We start from the raw sequence: 12,981 nt of genomic DNA on the forward strand, positions 1-12,981 counted from the left end.
TTAAACAATCGAGAAATTGCTACCCAACACGTTAGGGCACAATCCCGCGAATTGCCAAATATCACATATCGCCTTCGTTTTAGGGATTTTAAAAGACACGAGCGAAATTTTAAAGTGATATTTGATTATTTTGAGCAAATGCGAAATTGCAACCCAACACGTTAGGGCACGATTCCGCGAATTGCCAAACATCAAATCTCATCTTCGTTTAAGGGATTTTAAAAGATATGAATGAAATTTCGAAGGGAAATTCGATTATTTTGAGCAAATGCGAAATTGCAACCCAACACGTTAGGGCACGATTCCGCGAATTGCCGAACATCAAATTTCATCTTCGTTTTGAAGAATTTTTGGATGAATACTTAAAAATATATTAATTCGATTTGAAATAAGATGACATTGATCGTAAAAAATTGGGTTTTAGAACCACATTTCGAAAATCAAAAGGAAAACAATGGATGGGGTAATATGTACATGCGAGACGCAATGCTTAGTGAATGAAAATATTAATCAATTAGCAGAACAAGTAATTAAATATAATTAATCTAAAAATTACGACCTAACTTCAATCATGTATGAATAATAATTAACAAAGCCATATGAAACAATGAATAAAATGCAACGGCAGTATACATGGCATAATAAAATTATTAGAGGCACAAAATAAAATGCAAATCAAAGAAGCAACATGGTATAAAACTATTTCACAATAATGACGAATAAATGGACGTGTAAAATATAAGTTGGCGGCTACATGATGATTTAGAAACTATATATATATAATATAAAAGAATAATAGTGAAGATACATGACAAGACATAATACACAAAATAGATTTATAAAACATATGTACATATAAGTTTATATAAAAAAATGAGATTAATAATAAGATACATATACATTTTTAAAATAGTTTCAGATATACATAATTATTAAATTATATGTTATGGAATAAATATTTTAATAACATACAAAATGTTGAAGAGTATTAGCTTAAAATGACAATTTTCATAAAAAATTTAAAATATGCATCAAAGATGAAAAGATTGCAAGAAAAATGCGTAATAAAACAAAATCTTAGAAACATAATGAATTTACACATCGCATATATATATAACTTTAAAAGTAATTATTAGTAAAACGTGCAATACATACAAAATTAATTTGATTTTATTGTAAGTTGTACGATAGATTTAAAAGCATACCTATATAGAAAGAAAACCATATGCGTAAAATACGCAAGTTTAATAATGTATAGATTAAATATAGTATCCACAATGCATATACATATAATGATAATAGCTTAAACGATATTACATAGGATTATATGATACAATACGAGAATAAATTTAGAAAGGAGTCATGCGTAAAATAATGTAAGGTTAGTTAATATATACATGCATTAAAATTAATTTTAATACAAAGTATACGTACATATATAGAGATAGATAAATAATATTGAATAGAATATTAAAGAAACACATGTTCAAACATTAAACATATTGCAAAATAATAAGTTATACTAATAGGAGATTAAATTAAAATTGGATTAAAACAAGAGGGGTAATGTGAGAATAAAGCAGTAACAATAAGAGGACCAGTATGCAACACTCGCAAATGCGCAGGGACTCAAACTGGAAATAATCCAGTCCCCAAAATACGAAGCTCAGGCAATGACCCATATGCAAACGAATGTAAATTGTTGGGAATAAATTTAAAAAAACATGAAGCACAAATGTGAGCTGATTGAAATGTGGCGCGAAAGGAGAGGGACTACTATTGCAAATAGCCCTCAGTGACCACACACGCGTATCTAGACCGTATACGGGTCGGGTCATCGGGCCGTAACTCCTTGGACACTGTCGTTTTGAGACCATCAATTTGGCCTAAAACGGTGGCGTATAGAGGTCCCTTATAGCCACCGTAACCAACCCCAAAATGTTTGCAACCATTCACAGAAAAAAAAAAAAACCTAAGACGCTCTCTCAATCCTTCACCGACCAACAGCCTTTTGAAGGTTTGTTCCTCTGCCCCTCCTTTTGACTCGTACGAGAGTCAATCAAGGCCTCCTCGAGTCGAAAGATTCGTGAGTCTTGCTCGTAGACCCCGAATCGTCACTTGGTCTCAATCGTGGTGAGACAAGTGTGGATTCGAAGGCATCAAACGCAGGTAAGTGTCGTTTCCCTTTTTATCTTTACATTCAATAAAAAAAAGGGTAAATGAACAGGTAGGAGAAAAATAAGGGATGATAATCGCGAGTAAATCACCTTCTTTTTGCTGTGTATTGCTTCTGTTTTTTTTTGAAAAAAGGAACCCCCTTATAATATGAAATCATCGGCTTTATAGCCAAACGTTCAAAAAAGAAATAAAAGAATATAATTTCGTTCTTTTTTCGTATTGGCCATTGTTGTTGTTGTCGTTTGTCTATCTCTTTGCAGGTACAAGTGCGTGGCATGTGTACGAGGGCATGTGCTGGTGTACGGGGTGTGGGCATGGGGCCAGGAGGTGTGTCTTTGAAATTGGGGTCAGCTTGGTGAAGGTCATGCAGAGAAAAAAGAACCCTAGGATTTTGGGGTTGTAATTTTCTGAGCCTATCGGGCTTGTATTTGGGTCTCTGGGTCATTTAGGGTATTGGGCTAAGTTATTGGGCTTGTGACTTGGTTTTAATTTTAGGTCTAGGTTATGTAATTGGTTTGGGCCAAGTACCGATTTGGTTTGTAAAAAAAAATAAAAAAATATTAATGGACTATTATAATTTTATTTGTTTTATGTTTATGGTTTTATGTTTATCCGGGCCGGGCAAATTTGACCCACTACAACTGCCCCTCTTTGCTCATTGTCGTGGAAAGAGAATAGAGCAAAGACTATAAATGGGCCAATTTTGCCAGGGCTCGCTGAGCTTCGACTTCTTGGTGCTTCTTTTCTTCAAGTAGCTTCAATATGCTCCACTGCAACTTCGTGGAGACATGGTTCGTGACGTTTTATCCCGCTCTCATCGCAACTTCGAGAGATAAGGATTGTGACTTTGATTTTGCTCCACCGCAACTTGGGAGACAAAATCTTGCAATCTTCAGCCTGTTGCCCTACTACTTAGGGGGTTAAGGCTCGTTTTCTCTGATCTACTCCACTGGAGACGAGATCTGCAATCGTCATTCTACTCCACTACAACTTTAGGAGCTAGGGTGATGGCTTAAATCTACTTCACTGCAACATCAAGAAGCAAAGATTCGTCGTCTTCGATCTGTTCCACTGCAACTTCAGGAAAATGAGATCTAAAATTTCAACCTACTCCACTACAACTTGAGGGAGCTAGGCTAGTGACTTAAATCTGCTTCGCTGCAACTTCAGGAAGCCAAGATTCATCGTCTTCGATCTGTTCCACTGCAACTTCAGGGAAATGAGATCTAAAATTTCAACCTACTCCACTACAACTTTAGGGAGCTAGGTTAGTGACTTAAATCTGCTTCACTGCAACTTCAAGAAGCCAAAATTCGTCGTCTTCGGTCTTCTAAAGACATGACTTGTAGGATTGGTTTCCGGTATCTGTGTATGCTAAGTAATTAGGGTGCCATGATCAAAATGAATCCAATGTCCCTGACTATACGTGGTGTTTATGTCAAATAACTAGAATGTTATTATCAAAATGAATCAAGTGCTCCTAACTAAATGAATGATTATGAATGTAGAATTATTATGAGAGTGATTCCTTTTTAAACGCTTAAGGTATCATTGCTCATAATTCGTCCGGGTTCTATCATTGATGTGCTATCGCGTTTTCCTGCTTAGCTGTTATCTTTGACAGAAAATTTGAAGAAATAGTCCTAATTTGGGACTACTCTTTTTCCAATGTTTTTCAACTTTGACCCTGGTTAGTTCTGACTAGTGGCCCTATTTCAGGTCCTTGCACTATTTAGAGACTTTTCCAGAGTAATATGCATAGCATCTTTTTGTAAATATTACATGTCCAAAAATCACGATTTCAACAAAAATGCTCGAAAGAGGTTACCATAATGGACAATATGAAATTTTATTAAACAAAATTTGATGTGAATACATAGGATAACGAATCTGATAAGGTGCAAAAAATGAGAAAAAGGTGCCCCAGATATCGCAGCACGAGTTTCACTATTCTAATTTCTTAAAGACTCCTTCAAACCAAATGTGTATTCAGGAGATTCTGCGTATTTTGTTGATGCTCCAAGGTGTACTGTTCTTCTATCTTGTTGTTTTTGGAAGGACAAGACTACCATATGCCCCATATTCAAAATTTGAGCTGCCCGTTTTCAGGTTTTCAACTCAAAAGCCCTTTTGGTTTCAAAGTGCCCTTTGCGGGTTTTCACCTTGGCCTCTCTGCTCTTCTTTTTTTTTTTTTTAGATTTCAGAGCGCCCTTTGCGGGTTTTCACTCTGGCCTCTCTTTCTTTAGGTAAAATACTTCTTGACCGAATCCGAGTTTACAGGATTGGGCAAGTTTCTACTGTCCATCTCAGCTAGAATCAATGCTCCTCCAGAGAAAGCTTTCTTCACCACGTAAGGCCCTTCCCAATTAGGCATCCATTTCCCTCGAAAATATTTCTGTATGGGAAGGATCTTTTTCAAAACCAGGTCTCCATCGTAGAATTCTCTAGGGCGAACCTTTTTGTCATAAGCCATCATCATTCGCTTTTGGTACATCTGGCCATGACGAATAGCTTTTAGTCTTCTTTCTCGATCAAGTTCAATTGGTCATATCGAGACTGGACCCACTCAGCTTCGTCCAATTTTAGTTCCAACAACAATCGGAGGGATGGAATCTCAACTTTGATGGGCAAAACTGTTTCCATTCCGTAGACCAGGGAGAAAGGGGTTGCCCCGGTTGAAGTTCTGACTGATGTTCGATACGCAAAGAGGGCAAACGGTAACTTCTCATGCCACTCCCTGTAGGTCTCAGTCATCTTCCCCATAATCTTCTTAATGTTTTTATTGGCTGCTTCCACCGCCCCATTAATCTTCGGGCGATATGGTGACGAGTTGTGGTGTCTGATTTTGAATTGACTGCAGATTTCCGCTATCGTACTATTGTTCAAGTTTAATGCATTGTCAGATATAATCCTTTCCGGTATTCCATATCGACATATAATTTCCTTTTTTAGAAACTTGCTCACTGCCGACTTTGTCACACTAGCATACGAAGCGGCTTCTATCCATTTGGTGAAATAGTCGATAACCACAAAGATGAAACGATGCCCATTGGAACCTTTCGGCGATATTGGTCCAATCACATCCATGCCCCACATAGAGAATGGCTATGGAGAAACCATGACATACAGCGGTGAAGGAGGCATATGAATTTTGTCTCCGTAGATTTGACACTTATGGCATCTCTTAGCGTAGTTGGCACAGTCTCCTTCCATGGTGGACCAATAGTACCCGAATCTCATAATTTACCTGGCCATTGTAAAGCCATTAGCGTGTGTCCCACAGACACTTTCATGGACTTCTTCCAAAATTTTCTTAGCCTCTACAGCGTCTACACATCTTAGTAGCACTTGATCCTTTCTTCTTTTGTACAGGATTTCCCCATCTAAGACATAGTCAATGGCAAATCTTCTTAGCGTTCTTTTGTCATTCTCGCTTGCCTGGTCTGGGTACTCACAATTCTTCACGTATTGCCATATATCGTGATACCAAGGGTGATCATCTTTCTCTTCATCTTCTTCAATATTGTAACAATGGGCCGAAACTTCATAAATGCTCATCCGGATGGGTTTAACATCTTCTTGTTTGTTCACCTTGATCATGGAGGCTAGGGTAGCCAATGCATCAGCCATTTGATTTTCCTCTCGTGGAAGGTAGTGGAAGGTAATGTCATCAAACTCTTTAACCAATTCAAGGACCAGCTTCCGATAATCGATTAACTTGGGGTCTCTGGTCTCCCATTCTCTCTTGAGTTGATAAATCACTAGTGCAGAATCCCCAAACACCTTTAGCACCTTAATCTTGCGATCTATGGCTGCGCGGATACCCATTATGCACGCTTCGTATTCTGCCATGTTATTCGTACAATCAAAATCCAATTTACTAGTGAATGGATAATGATCTCCATTTGGGGATACCAAGACGGCCCCGACTCTATTGCCCACAGCATTTGATGCCCCATCGAAGTTCAATTTCCAAGGAAGTTCTTCCAGAGCACCTTCTTCAGTGGTAGCAACACACATTAGGTCTTCATTCGGGAAGTTGAAGTTCAAAGGCTCGTAGTCTTCCAAAGCTCTACTGGCAAGAAAATCTGCTATTGCACTTCCTTTTACCGCTTTGTGGTTCACATAGACTATGTCGAATTCAAAAAGCAGAATCTGCCATCGGGCCATCCTTCCATTCAAAGCTGTTGACTCCATCATGTACTTCAAGGGGTCCAATTTTGAGATGAGCCAAGTGGTGTGATACAACATATACTGCCTCAGCCTTCGGGTTGTCCAAATCAAGGCATAACACAACTTCTCTATCGGTGGGTACCCTGTCTCACATTCTATGAACTTTTTACTAAGATAGTAAATGGCCTTCTCTTTCTTTCCTGACTCATCATGCTGACCTAATACGCATCCCATGGAGTTTCTGAATACTGCCAAATACAGTATCAACAACTTATCAGGGTTAGGTGGCATCAGCACCGGGGCGTTGGATAAGTACTGTTTGACCTTGTTGAAAGCCCTTTGGCATTCTTCATCCCATTCACCTAGGTTATGTTTCTTGAGGAAGCGAAAGACAATGTCACATTTCTCGGTCAGTTGTGAAATGAATCGAGCAATGTAATTTAATCTTCCTAGAAAGCCTCGAACTTCTTTCTGAGTGCGCGGCGGGGATAGCTCTTGTATGGCTTTGACTTTGTCTGGATCAATCTCAATCCCTTTCTCGCTAACCATGAATCCGAGTAACTTTCCAGACTTGGCTCCGAAGGTATATTTGGCGGGGTTGAGTTTTAACTGAAACTTTCTCAACCTCAAGAACAATTTTCTCAGAATTTGTATGTGCTCCTTCTCTGTTCGGGATTTAGTTATCATGTCATTGACATAGACCTCGATTTCTTTATGCATCATGTCGTAAAAAAGGGTTACCATGGCTCTTTGATAAGTTGCCCCTGCATTCTTCAGTCCAAACGGCATCACCTTGTAGCAGAACGTGCCCCACATGGTTACAAATATGGTTTTCTCCATATCTTCAGGATGCATCTTGATCTGGTTATATCCAGAAAAACCATCCATAAATGAAAACAGTGAGTGTCCTGCCGTGTTGTCCACTAGGGTGTCGATATGAGACAGTGGAAAATTATCTTTCAAGCTGGCCTTATTCAAATCTCTGTAGTCCACACACATTCCCACTTTTTCATCTTTCTTAGGGACGGAGACGATGTTGGCTACCCAATCTGAGTATTTTACCACCTTCAGGAATCTGGCGTCGAACTGCTTTCGAACCTCTTCTTTTATTTTTAGCAAGACATCGGGCCTCATTCTTCGGAGTTTTTGCTGAACTGGCTTACACTCTTCTTTTATGGGGAGTCAGTGCACCACGATGTCAGTGTCTAACCCGGGCATATCTTGGTATGACCATGCGAAGACATCTTTGAATTCTTGAAGTAATTCAATGAGGTCTCGTTTCATCTCCGTAGTGATACATGTTCCGATCTTCACCTCTTGTCCTTCCTCTAAGCTCACAATTTCAACTGATTCTTTGTGAGGTAGGATTTGTTTCTTGTCTTGTTCTACCATCCTCAACAAATCAAGAGATAGGTTACAGCCTTGGTTATCTTCAAAATTCTGAGAATCATCCATACACACATCTTGTTCGAAAGGAAATTCTAAGTCGCTAGCAATGTCATTCGTATCATTAACATCCGGGGACCTGTTATGAGGATGAAGGTAGATACAAAAAATCAAAAGAATTCGAAACATTTGTTTACGTGGTATGATTATGAATGACGAATGAAAGAATATTTAGAAAAATGTTTCAAGAATAAAAGAATCCCAAAGTAATCATTTGTATGGTTATGAATGAAATTGAGAGGACGAGAGAACATTTGCTCAAAAATGATAATAACCGTGCATTTTATTAAAATAACGTTTTTAAACATCGGCCTATTTCACAAAAGATTCTTATTACTCCTAGGCCTAGAGCAATAAGTGTGTTTTAGACATTACTCTAAATTCGTTCTAAAAACTACAGGAATCTCTTCCGTAGTCCAGTTGTCCAGAACACTTCCAGGTGTGTAGGGGCCAATGCCCGACAAATTTTCTCTTCCGATCTCCTCTTCGCATATGACGTTGATGTTCAAGCTTTCCAAACTTTCTTCTATAGCTCCCGTCATCGACGTGTCTCTCTCGGGATGAGTGATTCCCCCAGACACAAATGTTTTCGATATATGGGGGAATATTATTGGTTCCCACTTGATTTCCTCCCCCGTTAACCGTGCTCTTCTTCTTTCCTACTTCTTTTCTAGCTCTCTTCTCTGTTGTTTGACATCCGGCTTAAATCCTAAGCCGAAATGGTCTCTCTTATCTTTCAGCATTGGCGTTTCAATCCTTCCTTGTAGATGTCTCCCAAGTCCTCTTCCGGGTAGGACCCCTTTTCCAATCGTCAACTGGAGGCTCATCCTCATGGTTTTGGACAATTTTGGCACCAAAATTTTACTTCCCTCGGCAATGAACGTTGCATTAACAAATTCCAAAGATCGAAATGAGCATTCGATTACTTCGTCATCTGTCTCCAAATAGGGTGTGTTATTGCTCATAGTCGCAATTATATCCTCCTCAGCCTTGATCGTTATCAACCTCTCTTCCGATACTAGCTTTAATTTTTGATGCAATGAGGAAGGTACTGCCCCAACTAAATGAATCCAGGGCCTCCCCAACAAGCAATTGTATGAGGGCTTGATGTCCATTACGAGGAAATCCACCTCATACGTGTTTGGCACAATCTAAAGAGGTACCTCGATTCTGCCCATCACCTTTCTCTCCGTGCCATCGAATGCCTTCACAATGTTCTGGCACTCCTTCATGTGAGAGCTGTCTATAGGTAATCTATTTAGCGTGGTCAATGGCAGGACGTTCAGAGCTGATCTACTGTTAATCAGTATGCCTGGCAGCATATACCCTTTACAGCGTGTGGTGATATGCAGAGCTTTAGTCGACCCCATGCCCCCAAGTGGTATCTCATCGTCATTAAAGAAGATATAGTTGTCGGCACTGATGTTGCTAACCAAGCGGTCCAACTTGTTAATGGAGATATCATCGGCAACATATGTCTCATTTGAGACCTTTATTAGTGAGTTACGATGAACTTCCGAGCTTAGAAGTAAGGTCAACACCGAAATACGGGCTGGTTGTTTACGTAGCTGTTCCACCACACTGTATTCACTGTGCTTTAGGAATTTTAAAAACTCCTTGGCCACCTCTTCGTTAACTGGCTCGTTAACAGGTTTGGTTGTTTTTTCTTTCATTTTCTCGGCCATTGGGGCTTTTCCTTTTATGGGTTGTACCTCCTCGTTTGCTGCATTGTAACGTTTCCCGCTATGTGTATAGAAGCCCTTGTCTTGACCCTCTTTTAAAGCATCCCCGGGGCTTTCCTTTCCCGGCATCGTCACACTGCAATCATAATTCCATGGGACCTTTTTGCTGTCTTTGTAGGGGAAGACTGCAAGTCTTTGGATTATGACCCTTGGTGGCATTTGTACTCTAACTTCATTATTTTTGGGTCTTGATATGATCACCACGGGATAGTTAGGTGTTTGATTCTGCGCCTTCGATTCTCTTTCCGATGCACATATATCTCCCTCTATGGGGTCTTCGGCCTCTTCATAAAATTCCATTTCATTATTGTTCATCATGTTTTGTACTAGGGCCCTGAACTCCATGCAATCTTGGATTTCATGCCCCACCTCGTCGTGAAACTCACAGTAGTTTCTCTCTTCTTTGGATCATTCCTTCGAATCCAATGCGATCAATCCTCTCTTGGCCATCTCCTTCCATACCTGCCTCAACGGGGTCCTGACTTCTGCCACCTCATACTTGGTCTTCTTGTTCAAGCCTTCAATTATCCCATTCACTCCTTGGTCGGTATGATTGGGGAGTGGGTTTCTTACTATATTGGGCGTGGCTAGGTCATCAAATCTCACAATCCCCACCTTAATGAGTCTTTCGACTACTTTCTTGAACGCAGTGCAATTCTCGATCGAGTGTCTAGTAATTCCTGCGTGGTATTCACATTGGGCGTTTGTGTCATACCATTTGGGATACGGAGGCTGCAGTGGCTCCAGGTAAAAAGGGGATACTACATGAGCATTGAACAGGTTCCGGTACAACTCCCTATACGTCATGGGTATAGGGGTGAATTGTGGCCTTTTTGTGTTCTTCCTCGCATTGGATTATTGTCTTACAGAGCTTTATTGATTGGTAGTCACCTTTTTGGGTTGATTTACAGTAATTGACTTGGACTGCCCCTTGTTGAATGTGCTCGTGTTGTTCACTACATTGTCTCTTTTTCTCGGGGCTGACTTCCTAGCACTCTCTCCTGATTCTATCTTGTCGCTCCTTATAGCATTCTCGATCATTTCCCCCGTCATCACTATGTTAGAGAAGCTTTTGGTGGCGTTTCCTAATATATGCGTGATAAAAGGGGCTTTCAAGTTGTTAATAAAGAGCATTGTCGTCTCTTTTTCTAGAAGTGGTGGCTGAACTTGTATGGCCACCTCTCTCCACCTTTGTGCATACTGTCTGAAGCTTTTATTTGACTTTTTCTCCATATTCTGGAGAGTGATTCTGTCGGGGGTCATGTCCGTTACATGACTGTATTGCTTCATAAAGGCCTGAGCCAGGTCCTTCCATGAGTTAATTTTAGCTCGGCTTAACTGGTTGTACCACTCAGACGCCGCCCCGACCAGACTATCTTGAAAGCAGTGGATTAATAGCTGGTCATTGTTAACATATCCCGTCATTCGCCTGCAGAACATAGTGATGTGGGCTTCAGGGCAGCTCGTTCCATTGTATTTCTCGAATTCGGGCATTTTGAACTTAGGGGGAAGGACTAAGTCTGGGACTAGACTCAGGTCTTTGGCATCAATCCCTTGATGATGATCCGTACTTTCCATGGCTTTGAATTTCTCCTCGAGCCATCTACACCGTTCTTCCAATTATTTTTGCGAATCCATCCTCGCCTTTTCTTCTTCAGCAATTTCATCCAAGTCGGGAACGGGCGGATAGTTCGGGTTATTGACAAAGTTAGAGCCTGAGCCGGTTTGGAAATTCATCGATATTAAAGCTTCGACTTGAACCTGCTGGGTCATGATCGTGACAGATGGTTTCGGTAAATTAATCTCGGGCTTCATCAGTACTTGTGTCGAAGTGAAGCCAGGGGGTATTGGAGATCCTCATTAGTTTCCTCAACTTGGTCCATGGGGCCCTTTCCCTTATCCATTCCTCCTGACAGCAATTTGGATAACTGGGATATCATTTCTCTCTGGGACTCCATCATTTGCTCCTTCATCTCTCGCTGAATCTTGGCTAGCTGCTCTTGCATTTGTGACTGCATTTGTTCTTGCATTTCTTTTTGCATCTGCTCCAATTTCTCGAGTCTCTTATCCATTGATTTTTTCCTTGTACCGTAGGGGTGTGTGGTTGGTTGGTTTTCGTTGGTTTCCAGGTTACTGAAATAATTTTTAATTAATTAGAAAACTCTTATGGCCTTTACTGCATAATGATATGATGTAATGCAAATGCATGAATGCAAAGGAGGCATCAATTTTGATTCAATTGCCCTTAGAAAATTTCACTTGAAAATAAAATCTTTTAAATAAAGTCGAGTTACAAATAAAATTTTGTTTTAACACTCAAAGTCCTAATTTTTATAAGCAACGAAGCCAGCTCTTGTCCGCGATCTGGCTCCAACTCGTACTTCACGCTCAGTGTGTCCGCCTGAACAGCTAAAGTTTGTAAGTAGTTTGCTACCTCCCGAATCTGGGTTATGGCTTCCCCTATAAAGTAATCTCTGTTTCTGACTTGGTTTTGCGCGTGGTGAAGCTGCCCTTTCCAACGATCCTCGTTTGCCTCAAAAAACTAGATCCGCATCTCACAGTTTTGCATTGACGCCTCTAACTCTTCTATTTTTCCTTTCATTTTCTTCTATCTTGTTCAAGCTTGCCCTCAATTCCATCGCGGTGTTGTGGTTTCGGTATTGATGCAAAGACTTCTCGAGTTCTGCCACTCTAGCCCTTAATTCCCCTGGCTCATTTCTGCTTTTCGACAGACTCTTCTCCAAATCTTCGTTCTGTGCCTGAGCTTCTCGGAATTTCCTTTCCCACTGGTCGGTATTAGCCTTTTCTTCTCGAATTTCATGGCGCCATTGTTCGGAAGTTTTAGCTAAACCCGCAGTCCTCATAGATGGCGCAGCTTCTTGTAGTCTGTCTTCAAGCTGTCTAGATCCTCCTCAACCTTAGTTTTTCCTTTTCTCCACTTCTCAGCCTCTAACCTCTGAACATCAGTGTCTAATCTCAGGTGCATTTTCTCTTCCTCCAATTGTTCGATCTTCTTTCCAAGCTCCAAACTTTTTTTCTCGAAATCTTGCCTTATAATTTCCAATTCTGATGGGGCGACTTGCAATTGTTCCCCGATAGGTCTAGCATTCTCCAAACTTGGCCTCGGAATATTATCATTAATCTTTTTCTTAAACCACTCGCTATACTCGGGCGTTACCATGGAACCGACGGCTAACCTCTTCATCCAACAAGTTTACTTCCAAGCATCCGATAACTCCCGAACTCTCTTCTTATAGTGAGCACCTTTAAACGAGAATTCATTCTGAGTAAGTCCGTAGGTCGTGGGTACAAACTGCCTCAACTTGTATTGTCTTAAGGCTATCAAAGGAGTATACCCGGTAGCTCCCCAAATTTCTAACAATGGCACCCAATCGAAGTTACCACATCGGTATATGATCTCGTCAGGGACCATCCAATAAGC

Source organism: Gossypium arboreum, chromosome 11 (assembly GCF_025698485.1).
Source record: "Gossypium arboreum isolate Shixiya-1 chromosome 11, ASM2569848v2, whole genome shotgun sequence".
Lineage (NCBI taxonomy): Eukaryota > Viridiplantae > Streptophyta > Magnoliopsida > Malvales > Malvaceae > Gossypium > Gossypium arboreum.